Source organism: Condylostylus longicornis, unplaced genomic scaffold, assembly GCF_029603195.1.
Source record: "Condylostylus longicornis isolate FDR11 unplaced genomic scaffold, ASM2960319v2 ptg000055l, whole genome shotgun sequence".
Lineage (NCBI taxonomy): Eukaryota > Metazoa > Arthropoda > Insecta > Diptera > Dolichopodidae > Condylostylus > Condylostylus longicornis.
In genome coordinates this window covers 1,506,321-1,525,664 of record NW_026578024.1, presented here as the reverse complement: position 1 = coordinate 1,525,664, position 19,344 = coordinate 1,506,321, and positions in this window count along the sequence as shown.

Here is a 19,344-nt window from a genome sequence, read left to right as displayed (position 1 = left end):
GATTTAGACATGTCCGTCCGTCCGTCCGTCCGATCGCACGATAACTCAAAAACGAATAATGCAATCGACACCAAACTTTCACAAGTTGCTTCTTTTATGCCAAGGACGAACCCTATTGTTATTGGACTAATTCGGACAACGGGTTCGGGTAGCTGCCATACAACTCAAAGAATTTATTTTAATTATTTCAAAAACTAATAAAGGTACAAATATAAAATTTTGGATACATGTGTCCAATTATATTCTACATATGCTCTAAAAATTTTAATGAGATAGCTGCACCGGTTCGGGTGGCTGCCATACAACTCCAACAGCAAATTTTTTATATTCGGCAAAATAATAAAGTCAGATTCATGAAACTTGGCAGTCGTGTGTCCAATTATAGGTCAAAGATATTTCTGAAGTTTTGGTGGAATTGCTTGACAGGTTCGAGTGGCTCCCATACAAGTCCAAAAGCTTATTTTAAATATTTGGAAAAATAATAAAGTCAGATTCATGAAACTTGGCAGTTGTGTGTCCAATTATAGGTCAAAGATATTTCTGAAGTTTTGGTGGAATTGCTTGACAGGTTCGAGTAGCTCCCATACAAGTTCAAAAGCTTATTTAAAATATTTGGAAAAATAATAAAGTCAGATTCATGGAACTTGGCAGTTGTGTGTCCAATTATAGGTCAAAGATATTTCTGAAGTTTTGGTGGAATTGCTTGACAGGTTCGAGTGGCTCCCATACAAGTCCAAAAGCTTATTTTAAATATTTGGAAAAGTAATAAAGTTAGATTCATGAAACTTGGCAGTTGTGTGTCCAATTATAGATCAGACATATTAGCGAAGTTTTAGTGGAATTGCTTGGCAGGTTCGGGTACCTGCCATACAACTCCAAAAGCTAATTTTAAATATTTGGAAAAATAATAAAGACAGATTCGTGAAACTTGGCAGTTGTGTGTCCAATTATAGGTCAAAGATATTTCTGAAGTTTTGGTGGAATTGCTTGACAGGTTCGAGTGGCTCCCATACAAGTCCAAAAGCTTATTTTAAATATTTGGAAAAGTAATAAAGTTAGATTCATGAAACTTGGCAGTTGTGTGTCCAATTATAGATCAGACATATTAGCGAAGTTTTAGTGGAATTGCTTGGCAGGTTCGGGTACCTGCCATACAACTCCAAAAGCTAATTTTAAATATTTGGAAAAATAATAAAGTCAGATTCACGAAACTTGGTAGTTGTATGTTCAGTTATAGATCATACATATCCGTGATCTATAACTGAACATATTTCTATAGAATGGTTTCACAGGTTTGAATAATTGCTATACAACAATGAAAGGTGCAGGGTATAATTCAATCGGTTCATACCGACTGAAACGTTTTTACTTGTTTATAATTAATTTTTCAGCAATAAAACGCAATCTCGTCGTATTAATTATGACAAGTTGAAAAAAAGAACAAAGAAAAATAATTTTCAATGTTTACACTTCGTGTTTTGATTCGTTTTTCCGCTATTTTCTTTCGTTTCAAATAACTAATACATGTTTACTTGTGTGACATTTAAAAATTTTGTTTTAGAATGTTGCATTTGATGTATTTTTAGTAATAAATTTCACTTTGATGTCCAAAATGAACTATTGAAATGTAAATATTTGCACATCACAGGAACGCAAACAATTTCTTAGAATTTTTTGTAATGCATACAACTAAACTACAACTAAGAATAATGAAATATCTATGTATGTACATATGTACAAAAAATATGTCTAAGTAAACGAAAATGATTTATTTTACTTTTGAATTTTTTCTTTTTATAATTTTCACCTCAACCAGCGTGTAACTATTAGCGGTATTGTTTAATACGAAAATATTTTTGGTGTTTAAATGTACATGTATGTATGTAAAATGTTTGAACTTTTTTTTTACAAAATTTGTGTATTGTGAATTACCGTTTGATAAAAAACTATTTATTATTCTAGTGGCAGTGGTGTTGCATACAGTGAGGCTGTTCATTATATAATTTTACTAATAGGCTGACTAAAAATATATTGGTGACATGAATTGTAACAAACTTATGCAGGTATACATACTTTCTGACTCGGCATGGGTTACTTTTTGATCCAATGAATAAACATTTTCTTTATATTGCAGGAAGATAAATTACAAAAGGACCGTCTATGGTGATGTCCAAGCTTCTTCAAAGCTCCTAAAATTTACATTATTTGTATGGTAAACATAAAATATCAGTGGAAACTGTGTGATCAACAAATGTCACTTGTCAAAAACTTAAAAATAATTAAAACTAGTAACACATTTGAACAATAATGATAGATTTTGAAAATTAAATCGGGTATAAATAAAGTTGAAGCCAAAATATAGACTTTGCTTGAAAGAAAACTTTGATTGAAAGAAAAAATGTTATTTTAGATCCAGTTGAAGTTGTTGAAAAATTAAAAGTGTGAATCAACATCTGTTCTGAAAAAAATTTAATTTTTGTCCTAAATTTTATCCATTAAATTATTTTATACGATTTCATCCCTGAATTTTTTTGTAGTACATGAAGAAGAATAATAACAAAGCAAAAGTTTCGGCAGAAAACAAGAAATCTTAAGAATTGGAATTCATTTTCGATTTGGTTCAGGTTGATGAAACTACAAATTACAAAAATTTTTATTTATAATTTTTTCTTAAAATTTAAATACAAAGTAATTTATTTTAAAAACGCCTTTCAACGTTTACAGTATTTAAATCAATAATAAAGAAAAGTGCACAGGGTTTGTCAGTGTAGTAGCAATACTTTGAGGATTGGAAGGCTCTTCATATGATACTGCTATGCTTTGTATAGTACCGTCGTTCGATAAAATAACCAGTCTTTCATTCGTATCTGCATATCTCAACCACAGCCGCAAATTCTGAGTTATACAGAAAATCTTTTCTTTTTATCTTCATTAAAGGAGAATAATTTTAATAATTATTGCAACAGAGAAAAGAAAGCCATTTTGGAAAATATTTGACATTTGATGTTTTATTATTCACACTGATAAAATTTACAACGGGGTTGGAAGAAAGTAAATCTCAAAACACAATTCGTTAAATTCTTTCACATTTACTTAAAATATTTTTTCGAGCTAGAAATACTATTTTCTGTTCAAAAGCTGGAATTAACCTCAAAGTGTATAACTTACATAATATAACGATTTATAAAATCTGTAAACGCAGCATTTCTATCGCTGATAAGATAGATATCATTTGCATAACCCTGTAAATGGCATCATTGCACTTATATAATGCATTACGTATTTGGACGAAATAACCTTAAACATAAGACGATATACCGCTTGACTACAAAGTAAAATTTTTCTAAAAATTTTTTGCTGTTTTTCTTTGTTTTAAGGAAAATAATTTTTCTTTTTTCACCTGAAGAATTATTTTACATCAAAAGTGACATGTGTTAAGAGCGATAATGACATAAAAAAATCGTGTCGTATGTACGCATACTGCATTTGTGTACTTTTGCTTTGATTTTATTTAAAATTTTTTTGAATTGAAAATTAAAAATTTAAAATATTTGAAGATTTATTTTTTTATAAATTTGTAACACAACATTTGAAATTGGAAAAGAAACAATGTGTTGTTTATTGAAATTTTCCTTTGATTAAATTATTGTTAAATGAAAACATGAGACTGGAAATCAAAAATGAAAAACTACTATTAGACATTGTTAATCATGTCGCATAAGTAATTTGTAATTTGTATTTACAAAAGTTAAACGGCTGAATTTAGTTTGCCCAACTTAATTTGTGATTTGAAAAAACCACAAGCGGGAAAAATCACTCAAACTTCTTTGTTTAACAGGTTGGTGTTGCTTGGGAATAGAATAAAAGATCTTCTTCAAATATTGGGAACTATATATACATATACATAAAGTAAAATTATTATCAAATGGAAACTGTGTGCTATTAACTACAATGTAATCTTTATTTTTTTTTATTTTTTTGCAAAACATTCCCATAGATATTAAAGTTTTTCTATGAAATTTATCACATTTCTTATTTAAGAAATTATGTTTAATTTTATGTTTATGAATACGCGGAAAATGATTTTTTTTTCTAAGACCTCCAACGAATAGATGAGTTCATTATTTTGATAAGCATTTAAGTGAGATACGTAATTTTTGTGTTCATATTTTTTGGATGAACGGATAGTTAACAATAAAAAAATTTGAATTTAGTGTACAGTAGCTTTGTTTGATGATTTTATTATGACACATAAAAATCTGACAGAAAATAGTTTAAGAAAATTTTATTTCACATGAAACTATGTACTTACATACGGAATGTTTATATTAATGACAATATATATTTTTTAAGAAACCTAGCTGAAGAAGCAAAAACTCCAACACTATTAGTGTAATAGGAACATTGCTTATTAATTTCACAACTACATGTTGTATTAGTTAATATCATAAACAAACGTACATTTATTTGTCATAATGCAGAGGAAACCGAGTAAAGCTCAGTAGCTGTATGTAAAATGAATGTTGAAGTTCTGATGAGTTGAACTTCCATTCATTCAAAAAGGATTCGAGGAAAGTTAGACCCGAATATGAAAAAATAATATTATAATTTAATTATTTTCATCCTTTGAAAGTATGCACATATTATGAAACTGATAAACTTAATCTTCAAAATTCGCATATAAAAGGTTAATAATCAATTTCCTGTTATATACCTACTTTAGAATAGTTTAATAATTTTCTACTACCCATAATTAAAAAGGGAATGGAGAAAAATATTCTTACGTCTTCTTCAAAGGTAGTATAAAAGATTTTAGAAGGAAAACCTAAACTACACAAAACCCATTCAAGCAGAATTAAGATAAGGGCTCTAGAATTTTTGTTATTCTTCTTGTCACCGTTTTTAATTTTTTTATTCCTTTTCTTTGTACATTTAAGAAAAACTTACTATCACAAGCAAGGGATTTTTGTTTAAAGAAGTTTATTTTTTTGCTGATAAAGCAAACACCTAAAATGCTGCTGAATTGCTTAAAACACCTTTTAATGTTCGATTATCTCACATAATAACATGAAAAAAGAGAAAAAATAAAAACAGAATCCGTATATACGTAAACAGCTCTTGTTGCCTCTTGGCAATAAGAAAATTGCCTTTGTTATAGAAAACTTCAAAAGAAACTTTTCCATTACGAGGTTATTATCTACACTTAAAGTGAATTACGTACCGTTAATACATAAAATTGTTGCTACTAAATATCCTTTTTTAATTTAATATTATATTGTAATATATCCTTTTTATGAGGAAAAAAGAGAAAACTTGTAATTCACAGAGTAAAGTAAGGACATTCTAAAAACGTAATTCATTAATATGATGAACAGAAAATTAACCTGATTAACCTTTACATGGATATACACACATTTTCGAATAAGGATGAAGGTGTTAAAGTTTTGAAGAAAATTTTAATTAATTTGTACCATATTTTTTAAATGTACCACAGTGTATTCAATATTTAAATATCAAGATTATAAAGTGGCGGTTCTTTAATGTTCAATTTTTAATTAAAATTCACTAAGATGTTGAAACTGAAAATTCGTAAACAATTTAATAATCGATTAATAAAAAAAGTAAAGTTTGTACTAAACATATACAGTCAAAACAGCCTGGTTTAAAGTGCACGACTTGAGAGTTTTTAATTATATTTTCTCCAAATTCTATCAATAAAATCAAATGCTCCTTATTGTTTACAACCAGTTTCTTTTAAACCACATAGCCTTAAAAATTTCTTACTTAAATTAAATATTACGGAAAATTTGCACGAAAACTTTTATCCATCCTCCGTATATTTTCTTGTAAAAAGTAGAATTCAAGTGTATATGCACGTATGGTACGGTACCATACATACATATTTTGTTTTTTCATTGAAAACTTATTTAACCTACACCCCCATATTACGATTGTGATAAACATCAATAAAATTCATTGATCTGAAATTGGTTCATAAATGTTAATAACACTAAAATGGGTACAAAACAAATATATAACACATCGTATTCATTACCTTTATAAACATATAGAAACTTTGTAATAAAAAAGGCATATAAAGGATGAGGAAGCAATCATTAGAAACACCTTTTACAATTTTTGTTTTCATACCTAAATTTCTAACCTATATAGCTATAATGCGGCATGATTCTACTTTTACCCCCTTGTTTTTTCTACTATTCCTAGATAGTATAATGTGTACGAAACTGTGTTCCACAACACTCATTTTATGTGTAGAGGGGCATAATGCTTTTTTCCAAAAACAATATTGTTTGATAAAAATAAATGGTAAATTTTCATATTTTTTTTCGTTCATTTTTATTGCGATAAAAAAATTTATGTCATGCTATAGAAAAATTTATTGCTTGCAATATTCAACCTTTTTTTTTATTTTAGATTGTTTTGGAGTTTTTGCAGTTAAAAAATCAAAAAAGAAATAATTGGAACAACAGAAAAAATCACATCTGCATAATCTCACAAATTATTTTCAAACGATTACACCTTTTGATTGATTGATCGACTGAATCCAGTGAAATATTGAAAAAAAATTTTTGTTGTTTTTAAACAGGTAAATTGTAATAATATTTATAGATAACTCAAAGGGAACCATCGCATATTCCTTGGTTATCATATTTTTTTTAGCATTTTTTATTTTAGAAATTGGTCTCTGGTGGGGTTCCAAAAAGGGAAAAATCGTAGAAGACACAACACTCGATTTATTTATAAGATTTCATAAGTGTATGAGAATGTGTTAAAAAATACTTAATTATCAGCATTGAAATCAGCAACACAACTGAACGAGTGGCGTCCTTTTATAATTCTGAATTTTTCTTAAGCACAATACAAACTTTGATTAATTTTTTTAAAATTTAAATTTCGTATCAAGGATTTTCCATTTATTTTAACAACAATTTTTAAATTTTTATGTTTTTATCAAAATATCAGTGAAAATTTTAATTTACTCGGTTTGAAATTTTTTCAAGATTTTTCTTAAGAAACTTGGATAACTTGGTTCTACGAAAGGAACTTTTTTTTTTAATTTTGTAAGTCTCATATTTGTTTTTGGAATTAAAAATGCAAATGAAGTGACTTTTAATTTCTTCACCTTTTCAAACAAGCGAAAAAAGTAGCTTTTTATTTTAATGAAAATTTTTAATGCAAATTTTTTTTCCTTGTGTAGCTTATGTGTGACATGGTAATTTTAATTTTTTAAGAAGATTAAAAAAATTTGCATTTATTTTTTTGTTTTGCGAGTTTTTCATTTTTATATTTTGATTCTTTAAGAAATTTAAAAGAAAAAAGTTAATTAACTTGATGTGTACTTTATGTCTGACATTTTTAGTCTTTTTTAAAAAATATATTTATTTTCTAGAAAACAAAATAGAAAATATGAGCAAGGAAATTCAGAAGAAAAATACTCCAAGCGAAATGGTACCAGAGCAACAACAGAGCAGATACTTCGATTTAAAAATTCACTTTCTAATGTTTTCTTTTTGGGTTACCTCAAAATGGAAACCACAATGCGACTGCATGTAAATCATTTGAATTTTTTATGTACAGAGAGTAAAACGGAAAAAAATATTCTAGTATTTTCTGGAAGTGGAAAAGTGGGGAAGCGTGTTAAGAAAAACATTAAAATGAAATTAATTTTATTCATGCTCAGATCATTTTTACTGTATTTTTTTTTTTGAAACTGTCTGATATTCAAATGATTACAAATTCTCTTCACCTGCCGAACACATGTTTTCGAATAAATCTATTTTAAATTAACACCTTTGATGGCACTTTGCCATAATTTTTTTATCGCCAAGCAAAAGGTATCCGATTCAATAAATTAAGAAAAATTTCGCTAGAACAATTCTGTATATAAGGAAATATTTTTAGGATTCCATAAAGAAATTTCTGTAATTATAATTATTAATATTCGTAGTAGATCAATTTCATAATTTTCATTTCATTAAAGAGAAGAATGAATATTGAGACTGTATCTAAATAGAAAACAGTGTTGTTGTCGTAATGTTGTACAAATCGAGGTCATAAAAATATTATTTAAATTTTGCATTTCCAATTCAATTTAAAACTTTAGTCATAGCATCCATAAAGTAATGTTTTTGAACACTCATTCTACATAAGAAGCTCCCATTTATCTTTCTCCCTTATATAATGTTACTAAAAACTTATGAATATTTTTTAAAATCAGAATGTCGCATGTGCAAGTGCAATTCCAGAAAGCTGTTTATAACGTATTCTACAAACTTTTATTTCACCAGTTCCATTATAGCATCGTATACCTAAATCTCGTTTTGTCTTGTTCAACAATTTCCATGTTAACCCTCGTAAAAATGTTATATTTTATTTTTTATTTTACTTCTGTTTTATTAAAAAAAATTTTACTTCCAGATTAATTAAAATTTCCACTTGAAATAGAAAACACCTCATTTTTCTAAAGAACAACATTTTCTTCTTGAATTTTTTTTAATTTTTTTTTACAACAAACACACGAGATATTGTCGTCTATTAGACTTTTAATTTCTAAATATATTTCATACCTGCTACGTATAATATAAAAACAGAAAGTTACATTCACATAGTTTACATTTAAACAGAATCACTCACTTAAATCTTTAATTCATGATAGCCAAAATTAAATTTGAAATTTGATTAATGACATCAAACAATTGACACCGTTAAGCAGACAACGAACGTTCTATACATTGAGTAACGCAAGTCTATAGATGCACTTTAAGTAGATGTATGAAATAATTTATAATTTCATATAGAAATTTATGAATATTTTTCTATATAAAATCTACAAAAATTTCGAACATATTTTGTGTTGCAAATGCATTATTTACAGAGTTAAATAAATTAACTTAGTGAATAAGAATTTTTTGAAAAAATATAAAGAAAAAATAAAAATTTTAGTCAGTGTGATGAAGTTCATTGAGGTGCAGTGTGTTGGTTTCATTGCTTTGCAAGACATTAGTTTTTCGTTAATTATTTTGAATAACTTATTTAACTTGAATGTAACCATTGAAATAAAAGAGGTCAAAACTGTATTTGTTCCTACTTAATTGGTAGGTAACTTAGCTTCGTTATTTAATATTAAAATGACTTAATTAATAACAAAATTTATTTGGCTCTTAACGAATAAGTAGGTTTAATTCCCAATTTTAACTATTGGTAAAAACGATGCGAGAACTAGGATTCATTTAAAAATATAATAAATATTATGAAAACTAAAATGGTATCAAATCGAGTATTATGAACGAAAATATAAGTTCATAATGGCTATACTTAGTCTAACAATTGTAATAGTACTAGCTTTTTTTAGCAAGCTCAATGATTTCTAATTACAAAAATTTGTCTTGAAATACTGCACAATGTTCATTATAAAAACTTGGCGTATTATGAGGAAATTAATTTAGATTTATCGCAAAAATTATTACATTTTGTACAGAGCACCTACATCTACCTTTAATACTGCCAAAATGCATTAGATATAACGAGATTTTCTTTCTTTTTCAGTTGAAGAATAATTTTAGAAGAAGATTTGTAAAAATAGTGTATATTGAGAATTTTTTAAAATTATTAAAGCATTTAGAAACAAATAAATTAAGATGATCATTCTTGATGTACGCAAAGTGTGGCAAATAGGATTACGTATGCGTAATTTTATTTATACATCATTTGCATTTTTAGTCAAAGCTATTATAGAATTATTATTTTTGCAATGGTTCAACAATATGTGGGTGGCTCTTTATATATTATGTAGCTAATTTAAGTATAATAACATGAGGACGTGTGTGTTGGTATTTATTTGGGCATATTACAAATTTAATGACGTAAAATATTAAAGGTGTAAACATTTTGCTATAAATTTGTTGTTTGTTGAACTTTTATCAGTGATTTTTAATTTTTATATGTTTTAGACCATTAGGCATCATAATAAAATTAGACTTAATTGTGTATGCTCATAGCTTATATAGTAAATAATTAGATGAAATCACAATATTTAGTGTGCTTGTACTTATTTTAATTTATAATTTCCTCATAGACTGGATTTTTTTCTACATGATCCTTGAAAAAAAATTCATTTTACAATTTAGTTCCAATAGATTGTAATTAAAGTTCTTTAATATAGGTATTTCTATCATGAATCTTCCATCTACAATTAATTCTTATTATACTTATGCCTCAACATTGTACGAGTATTCGGTCAATTATAATTAGAATTGTAAATAATTTACAATGTTGCTATTGGGAACTGATAAAAATTTGAATTGAAAACTGTTTGAATTAAGAGCCTCAATGGATTTTCGAAGGTATTTTGAAGAGCTTGGAAGTAAAAATTTTTTAATTTTCGTACAAAAATGGTTAAATGAACATATGTATAATTTCAAACATTTATCTCAAATTAAATATACATTTATGTATTCCATTAATACTGCATAATTTCATTATTAACAGGGAATTAATGGAAGCTTTAGCACATTTTAAACTTTCATATTACGTTATCGTTGATTTTAATTGTGTTTCGAACCTATTAAAAGCAAAAGAAAATATTGGCTCTTATATAAAAATGCATTACATAAACTATACTGTATTTTATATTATAGTACATATGAAATTGAAATAAAATTAAAATCACACGTATTAATGCATAATTTTGGTCTATTTTATTAATAAAGAATCCAAATTTTATAAGGAACCCTCTATTCTAATTAAAAAACTTAAAAACTGATTCACATTCATAAGATCAGATGCAATGAGTTTAATAAAATAATTCAATTTGAAAAAATAAAAAAAAAACAATTTATGTGAAAATATTTGAGTCCATTATTAAATTACCAGCCGTAATCACTATTATTATAAGGTTTTCACAAATGAATATACTCCGCATATTGGAACTAATTAAAATTGACACTAAATCTTTAAAAGACATGAAAAATATTTTAAACTCTGGTAAAATTTAAAGATTCTTACAATTACGTTTTTTCCTTCTAACCGTATGCAATGAATTTCGTTACCGTACACCTCGCGCCTTATTTTATACACTCACTGTATCCCATGTGTCTAATCTATAAAAATCGTTGTCAAAACATTTTTTCTCCATTATTGTGGTTTTTACCTCTTAAATCTTAAAATAAGAAAAATTATATTTTGTCTTTACATTAACAAAAAATATTTTTATCTATAAAAACAAAGAAATTCCACTGAACCCTTCCTTTCTTCCTATATTCACACATTTTTAATTTTAAGTATAAATTTTTACCGCAGCGCACATTTTTCCCACTTGTTTTCCTTTTCCTTAATTTTGTTTTTATATTATGAAAAAAGATATGATTAAGTAGGTATATGTAGAGGAATTTTATTGTGTAATACTTGAAATTACACTTGACGTATGTAGCATGTATGCATTGTATATTTTTAACTCGTTTTTTGTACACAAAATTAAAATAAGCTCCACTAACATATTTTACATATCGATTATGCTATGGTACTGTTATTTATTTCGAACTCTTTCCCAAGGTTGTCAAATTTGTATGAAATCATATTAATTATTCAATTCATCCGATTTTCTGTATTAAAATTTTACATCAGTTTATTTGCAAAGTGTGCAATTTGGGTTTTTTTAAATTGTTTCCAACATTAATGCAAATATAACGACGTCTTTATATTTCAACCTCTTTATAACATTCAGTAGCAATTTTAACAGCAATACAAGAATTTTAATCACTGAATAAATATTATTTGAGGTTGTTTTGATAATACTGACCTATATGTATATTTTGCATACTGTAAAATCTGCTGTTTTTAGAATTAAAATTATTAAAATATGTCATAATTTTCTTGTTGTTGTAATGCAAGTAATCGCTTCCAAATTTTATCTAATTTAATTTCGACGTTAGCGGCAATGGAATAACAAAAAAACCAGGAATCCGACTTAGAATTCATCTTTCATCTTTATCAAAGACAATTCGAAACCCAATTTGCATTCGGCTGTACAATAAAGAAAAATAGGCAATTCAGTTAACGTCTTAAATGTTTAGTTCAGTTTTAATACAATTATTACATACCATAGAATCCGCGGCTCGATCTATAATTTATGGAGCTAAAAGAAAAGAAAATTAACTGAAACAAAGAAGATTTCTGTATGTAACATGGAATAAAGGGGGAAAATTATTGATGAAAGGCAAAAATAAAAACAAAACATAATGACTACGATGATAAAATTCTAAACGTGGAAAACAAATATCTAAAAAAAATGTAATTGTGGAAAAGAAGAAATTAAATGTATGAATACCAGAATATTTACACACGTATGCACAAGTATATGATGACATATCACCAACAATAAAATAAAATATTTTCCCATGAACCAGAAAAATGAAATTTAATTTAAAAATGAATAAAATATAAAAAATGGAAATGGTTGATATCAAGAAACAAAATATGAAAGAGTACCTAAAAATATATAAAAGGTATAAAGGATGAAAATAAGTTCACACAACCGCACATATATAAAATACACATGACTGTTACTGGCAATGTATTTGGGGTAATGAATTGGTTATATTTTTATTGAATTAGAAACAACAGGTTATATGTACTAACATATTTATATATACATTCATATTATACATATACAAGTATTTACAATTACAAGTAAGTCTTACAATCGAAAAGGAATTAAAAGTACATGGAAAATCCAAAGAGATTTAGAGAGAGGGAGAGAGAGAAAAACAAGAGTTTTCCGTGTTATTATAAGCAATGAAAAGTAAAATACCGCGCGAATGAAGGTACTTGAAAATAAATTTAAGACACAATATGATATAATCAAGTGGAGATAAATTACCAAGGAACACATAACATAGCTATTAATAGAATTATGAAACCAACCGAACTCTTTCTATAATATCGAATGTGTAAAGTTGAATTGTTTTAACAAATGTTTTTATTTTATAATTGAAATTTATTGAAGTATTTATTGGAATGATGAGTTTGTAACTATATATATTAATGACAGTCTTAATATATGAGACTGTAAGTACAGGCATTATTTGATCACATTTTTAATAAAATATAATAAAAGATAATATGAAATTTATCATCGATTCAAGAATGAGTTCAATGCCCGTGATTCGAAGTAAAAATGTATAAGTCGCTTAAAAATAAAGAATATGCTTACAACTAAAGCAATGAAGACTCTTGAATATTATAGTCTTCATACTTTCATAGATCTAATCCTCTGAAATTAGATGATTTGTTTTCAACAAGTGAAAAGTTTTGTTACATTTAAGGTTTTCTTGTGAAACATTTAGGCTTTCTTGTTTAAATTTGCTTGTATCAAAATTCTCCAATTTAAATAAATAAAAAACTTTTTCTTTTTGAAACTTATTAATTTTAATAATTTTTTTTTGTGCGAATTTTTAAAGGAGTTTTCAATTATTTATATTTAAGATTTTATTTTAATCCTGTTACAATTATATTATATTTCGTGTTTCAATCAATTTTTTTAATGAAATCCTTGAAATCCTTAATAAAACAAATTAATTAACTTATAAGATTTTACCACGTTCTTCAATTAATTACAGATAATGAAGAAACGTGGTTTTTCCACAATTAAGGAGATTTAGAATTTTTCTTATACGTATTTATTTTAATTCCATATTGGATGACTTTTTGAAAGCTTATATACGATGTTACTTGTACTGTAACGCGAAATCAGAATAATAGCATTTTTTCAATATACCTTTGAAATTTCTTGAAAATGAGAAATTTATTAAAGATTAAATAATCGATACTAATAGAATTTTTGTTTGCATGTTAGATTTATTAAAGCTTTTTTAAGAGTAAACATGATTAGTTTTTATTTTTCTTAATTTGCGATTATTTTACGACATGTAGAAAAACTATCAGAAATTTTGGTAAAAAATTAAATAAACTGTTTTGAACTTTCATTTTAAAGTATGTTGTCGAATAAAACTCATAGAGCCTTGGACATAGTAATTTTATTAATTATTGCATTCTTACAAAGTATGTCCGTCGATCCTTTTCAGCGTTAACTTAAAAACTGATTAAGATAGTTCAATAAATTTTCACAAATGGTTTGCAGTAGTAAATGGCAAGAGCTACCTTAACTTGAATGCAATAGTGTTAGCTATTTACGTTAAATATGTATTTTAAAATTTTCACTATGTCTGTGAAATTTCTGCCTATCATACTTAAATTATGGAAGAATCAATTAAGAAATCGGACTAAGAACACTTTACAATATAACTACCTACTAATGATCGTGCATCTATCAGGTAATGTTCCTTTTTCAAATCCACCTTTAGTGAACCTTTTACAAATTTATATATATCAGTTTGTCAATGTTATTTAATGTTTTTTTTTTTAAATTTCAATTACGCGTATATCTAAATATATATGAATTCGGATTCACGAAACATACTTGTGTTATGCACATAAATTGCTGCATACAAAAATATAAAAATGAAGAAAAAAACTCTTTCAATTGGGAAACTAAAATATTCCAAATCATATCGTTGTCATAAATTTCATTGTTATAAATTTGCATTTCAAAATCAGGAAGTTGATAATATTATATATATTGCGTAGGTATGTATATATATATATACATACATACTAAATCGTATTCATTTACACAAATAAACATAGTATTATGTATGTACGGATGTGTATCGATTAATTGGGTGTGTAAATTCATAGAAAAATATTATTTACGCATCGTACTACGCTAAACTATTGTACCTGAGCTGGAAAATTTTATTTGATTCATTTTCATTATTTTTGAAATTCCATGAATCATTTTTACTTAATTCACATTTGAAGCACGATTTCTCCATTCTAAAAGTTATTTTGAAAAATTTTCTAAATTTAAAATTTTCATTGCTTGTTTTTTTTTTGTTTTTCTTTTTTTCTATTTAACAAAATTAGTTATGCATTGTTTTGATTTATTTCGCGGGGCATAAATATATACACATACAAATGTACCTACGTAATCACAAACTTTGTAGCGAACTTATACGAGTATGCAACAACAAAACACTGTTTACCTAAATATTTTTTCCTACGGCAAAACGCTTAGAAAATTTTAAAATTTATGTTTTCCAAAATCTCAGCAAAAATTTTTTAGAATTTTTCTGAATCATTTTTCATATTTTTAATGAGATATAAACAGTGATTGAATATAATTTAACCTTTTCTCGTCCAAAATTTTCGAGAGGAAAAACGGTGTGTAAAAAAATTTTGATATTCTATACTCATTTTTTTATAAATTCACAATTCTGCTACAATTCTCCTTACTTATACTTAATCAATTAGCATTATAATTCAATTTTTATCATAAGAGAACTTTTTTATTTTTGAAAATAATTATTTTAAATGCTATGAATGAATGTATTTTAAGATTACTCCTATATGTATGCAATATTATATGGTAATACTAGGAGACTTGAAGCTGTAAATATATGAGTCTTAGACCAGAATCGCTGAAAAATAATTTTCTGTTTTGCAAAACCATGGTCAGCTGCTTCTGTTCGATGGAAAATTAAATTAATATTTAACATTTGTTTCATTTAGATTTCATTCGTTTCAATTCGAGACATACAGAATTCCGAATCAGTCTTCAAATCTTATTTAAACGTTATCCCTAAGTAAGTTTTTTTGTTAGTCTTATACGATGGCATTTATTTAATAAATAAAAGTATTCCTGTAGTAGAAAAATTTTATAATAAATTTAAAAAAAAAGGGTTAAAATACTTTTTGTTCATAAAATTTTTGTCAAAATTTTTAAATATTTTAAAATAACGAAATCATTGATAATGAAAGGCAATAATTTTACACTTGGAATATTTTTTTAAATAATAAAATTGAAATTACGTTAGAGTTCTATTTAAAAAAATTGAAGCATATTTTAAATGGCAGAGACTGCTAGAATATTTTTCTAAAAGAATATGTGTACGAACAAAAAGTTCGAATCCAAAAAAAATGAAAATCACAATTTTTCTCTAGCATAATTTTCCAGTTTGCCCTATATGTATGCAACTTATTGAACTCCTAAAATTTCGTTTGTTAGAAAAGCCATTCTAAAATTTTAAATAAAAAAAATTTCATCTGTTTTTTCAATCAAGCTAAACAGTTTAAGCCAGAGTTTGCTCAACCGATTGGTCGATGCAATCTTTGTTCGCATCAAAGCAAAATCAACTTCTCTCAAAACACATTGATTTCTACATTGCTTTCAAAACAAAACCCTAATAAAATTTCACAACTTTATTCCTATTTGTGCGAAATTACCACTAATATGCAAATAGATTTTGCGATTTATTTCGAAAGCAAAACGAATTTAATAAATTAGTATAAAGTTTCCATTTAGTCTCATCCTACTTTAAATTTACTTAAAATGTTCTTGATGCCATTTTAAATTGCACACATATTAAAATACTTATTATATGCAAAACTTGAATAACTAATACACACTTAAAAATTAATTACTCTCTGGTTTTTAGTGCTCATAAAATATCACCGCATTAGAATCGATACACGAAAAACAGGTGTTGGCTATAAATTAGCTTTAAGAAGTATTTAACCCAACTATTACAATTGTAATAGCGAATGAATATAATTGTAGTTCCACGGTAAATGGTTTAAAATTAAATATGCACGAGTACCTATATTATGTATGATTATGTATGCAATTAGATACATATTTATAAATATCCACTGTCTAAATGCAATAATGTACATAAATTGAATGTATGTTTATATATGTATGTGGTTATTATCTAAGCGACATAATTAATTTCAATGTGGATTTGCGAGTGGATTTGTTATCTAAAAAAGTAAATATGAAAAACACAATATACACGAATAGTAAAATAGGTTTCCATTCTTTAATATTGTAACTGTTATTATAGGTAAATGTGGTCAGTTAATGAAATACATTGTATATCCAATGGTAAAAAACCATCAACAACAAAATGATATCAGATTGTAATTATTGTTTTTGATATTTTGAATGGAGCAGTAAAACTGACCGAAACTTACATAAATACACATGATATATGAATTAAAATAATAGTTAAAATTCTAAAATATTAAGAAATTTATGAACTCTTGAATTAAAATTATTGTGTAGTGGTTTCCACATTTTAAAATAAGAACATTAATTTCATAAATTTTGTAAACGAAGAATGAAAAGGTGATTCATTGAATGTAATTTTAAAATTATGGGAGTGAAGCGTTTGCAAATAAAAATTTATTAAAAATTTTAGGAATTCTGTAATTTTTTAAGATCCCCGCTTGTATTGTTAAACAAAATTATATTTCCGATTCATTTAAAAAAATTTAATGATTGGAAAATTTAAACTGATTTTGTCTATAAACTGATAGCAATATAATATAAACGAATTCAAAGACACAAACCGAACCGCCGACGAAAAACGCATCATGTACACGTTTGTCTTTTTATGTTGAATTGAATAATCGAAAAAAAATTCGTGTGTTCATTTTAAAATTTTTATTATATTTTTATTCCTTTTTCGAATATTTATTAAAGATATTCACTTTTTTTCATTATTTATTACCTTATTGAATAAAAATCTCATAAATTATACTTTTATCACATCGCAAAGGATAACATTTTATAATATAATATCCTTAGAATCTCATATTCTTATTATTATTACTCTTTTCGCTGTACTACGCACCAGTGTCATTGCAATATTTTGTACTTCAATGTACCTTTCTCTGATAAATTTTCCTTAAAAATATTTCGTCCTTTATTACGGTAGGAGTAAACAGTTTTCTGATTCATATTACGAGTATGTATGTGTAGATATGTTTGACTGTCTTAGGTATAGCGGTAAACAAAAAACAAAATCAATAAAAAATTATTTCCGTGAAATTTCCTTTATATGATGGCGCGTGTATATCCTATATATTTTTTACAGTTATTTAACATTTAATTTTTTTTATAAGAAATTTTTCATCAAATTTTTAAGAAACTGGGTTGCCAGAGAATTTTTTTTTTAAAAATAACTTAATGTTACAGTTTAATTCTGCTTTTATAAAGCCCAGTTTTTTTATGTCGTTTCTACATAGAAAAATTTAATGGCAATTTCCAATCGTATTACACTTTCCTTTAAGGAAAAAATGAATTTTTCAAATTATTTTGTCAAAAAATTATAGTGTTACTTTATTCAACTTATTTTAACAAACTTTAGAAATCATATCCTAAGCAATCTACGCAGATAAATGAATTAGATGAACTTAGCTTGATAATACTTTCTCCTCTATCATAATTAGTTGAGCTTCCAATTTACATACATATTCTATAAAAACTATACATATTTTAAAGCTTCATACAAATATTATATGTGGTAACACTAAAATATCATTTTTATCATTTAAACCCCATTCGGTAATAGATTTTAACCCGGAGATGATGGCATTGAAAATAACAGCACAGTTGGTTGAATAATAAAAGAAAAGGATCACATTATCATTCAACCCGTTTGATTATTGTGTATATATTCTCGTCAGGAGTTTTTATCCAAACTACCTTAAACATAAAGTATTTGTTCTTTTTATTATTCAACAGCAAAAAAGAAAAAATTATATATTTTGGTTTATTTTTTTCCTTAAACAGTTATTCACGGTACAAATCTTTTGGTGGTTTCAACAAAATATTCTTTGAACACATACACGTCATGTGTATATAAATATTATTATGGTAAAAATTTTATGGACATGTGTATATTAATAACAATGACTACTTTCCCAAAAAAAAAAAAAAATAACCAAATTCGATGTGGCCAACACATGATACAATACAAAAGAGCTAAGTCAAAGGGTAAAATTGTTCTTTGGCCATTCTTTTAATAATAATTGAAAATTATTAGTTATTCTTTTAGATGTACATATAGCCAAACATAAGAAACTGGCCCCGATGGAAATCTGCAATCTTATAAATTACCCCAAGAGGTGATGGATTAATATACCTGCCAAAGAGACCAGGATTCGGATGTTTATTGAAATTAGTTCAGGGGAAATTGAGATAGAAAAATGCACAGATAAATTGATTTATAGATCTTTAGACATTAAACTCAAAATATTGGTTTTGCATTTCTCTATCGAAACTTGGTGCAATCACAATACTTCTTTTATTGTACGCAAAGCTGTTGATAAAAAGGTTATACAATAAAAAATATAAAATTTCTTTTTAAAAAGGATATGACGTCTTATAGAAAATTTATTTTCGATATTATAAAAAAGTTG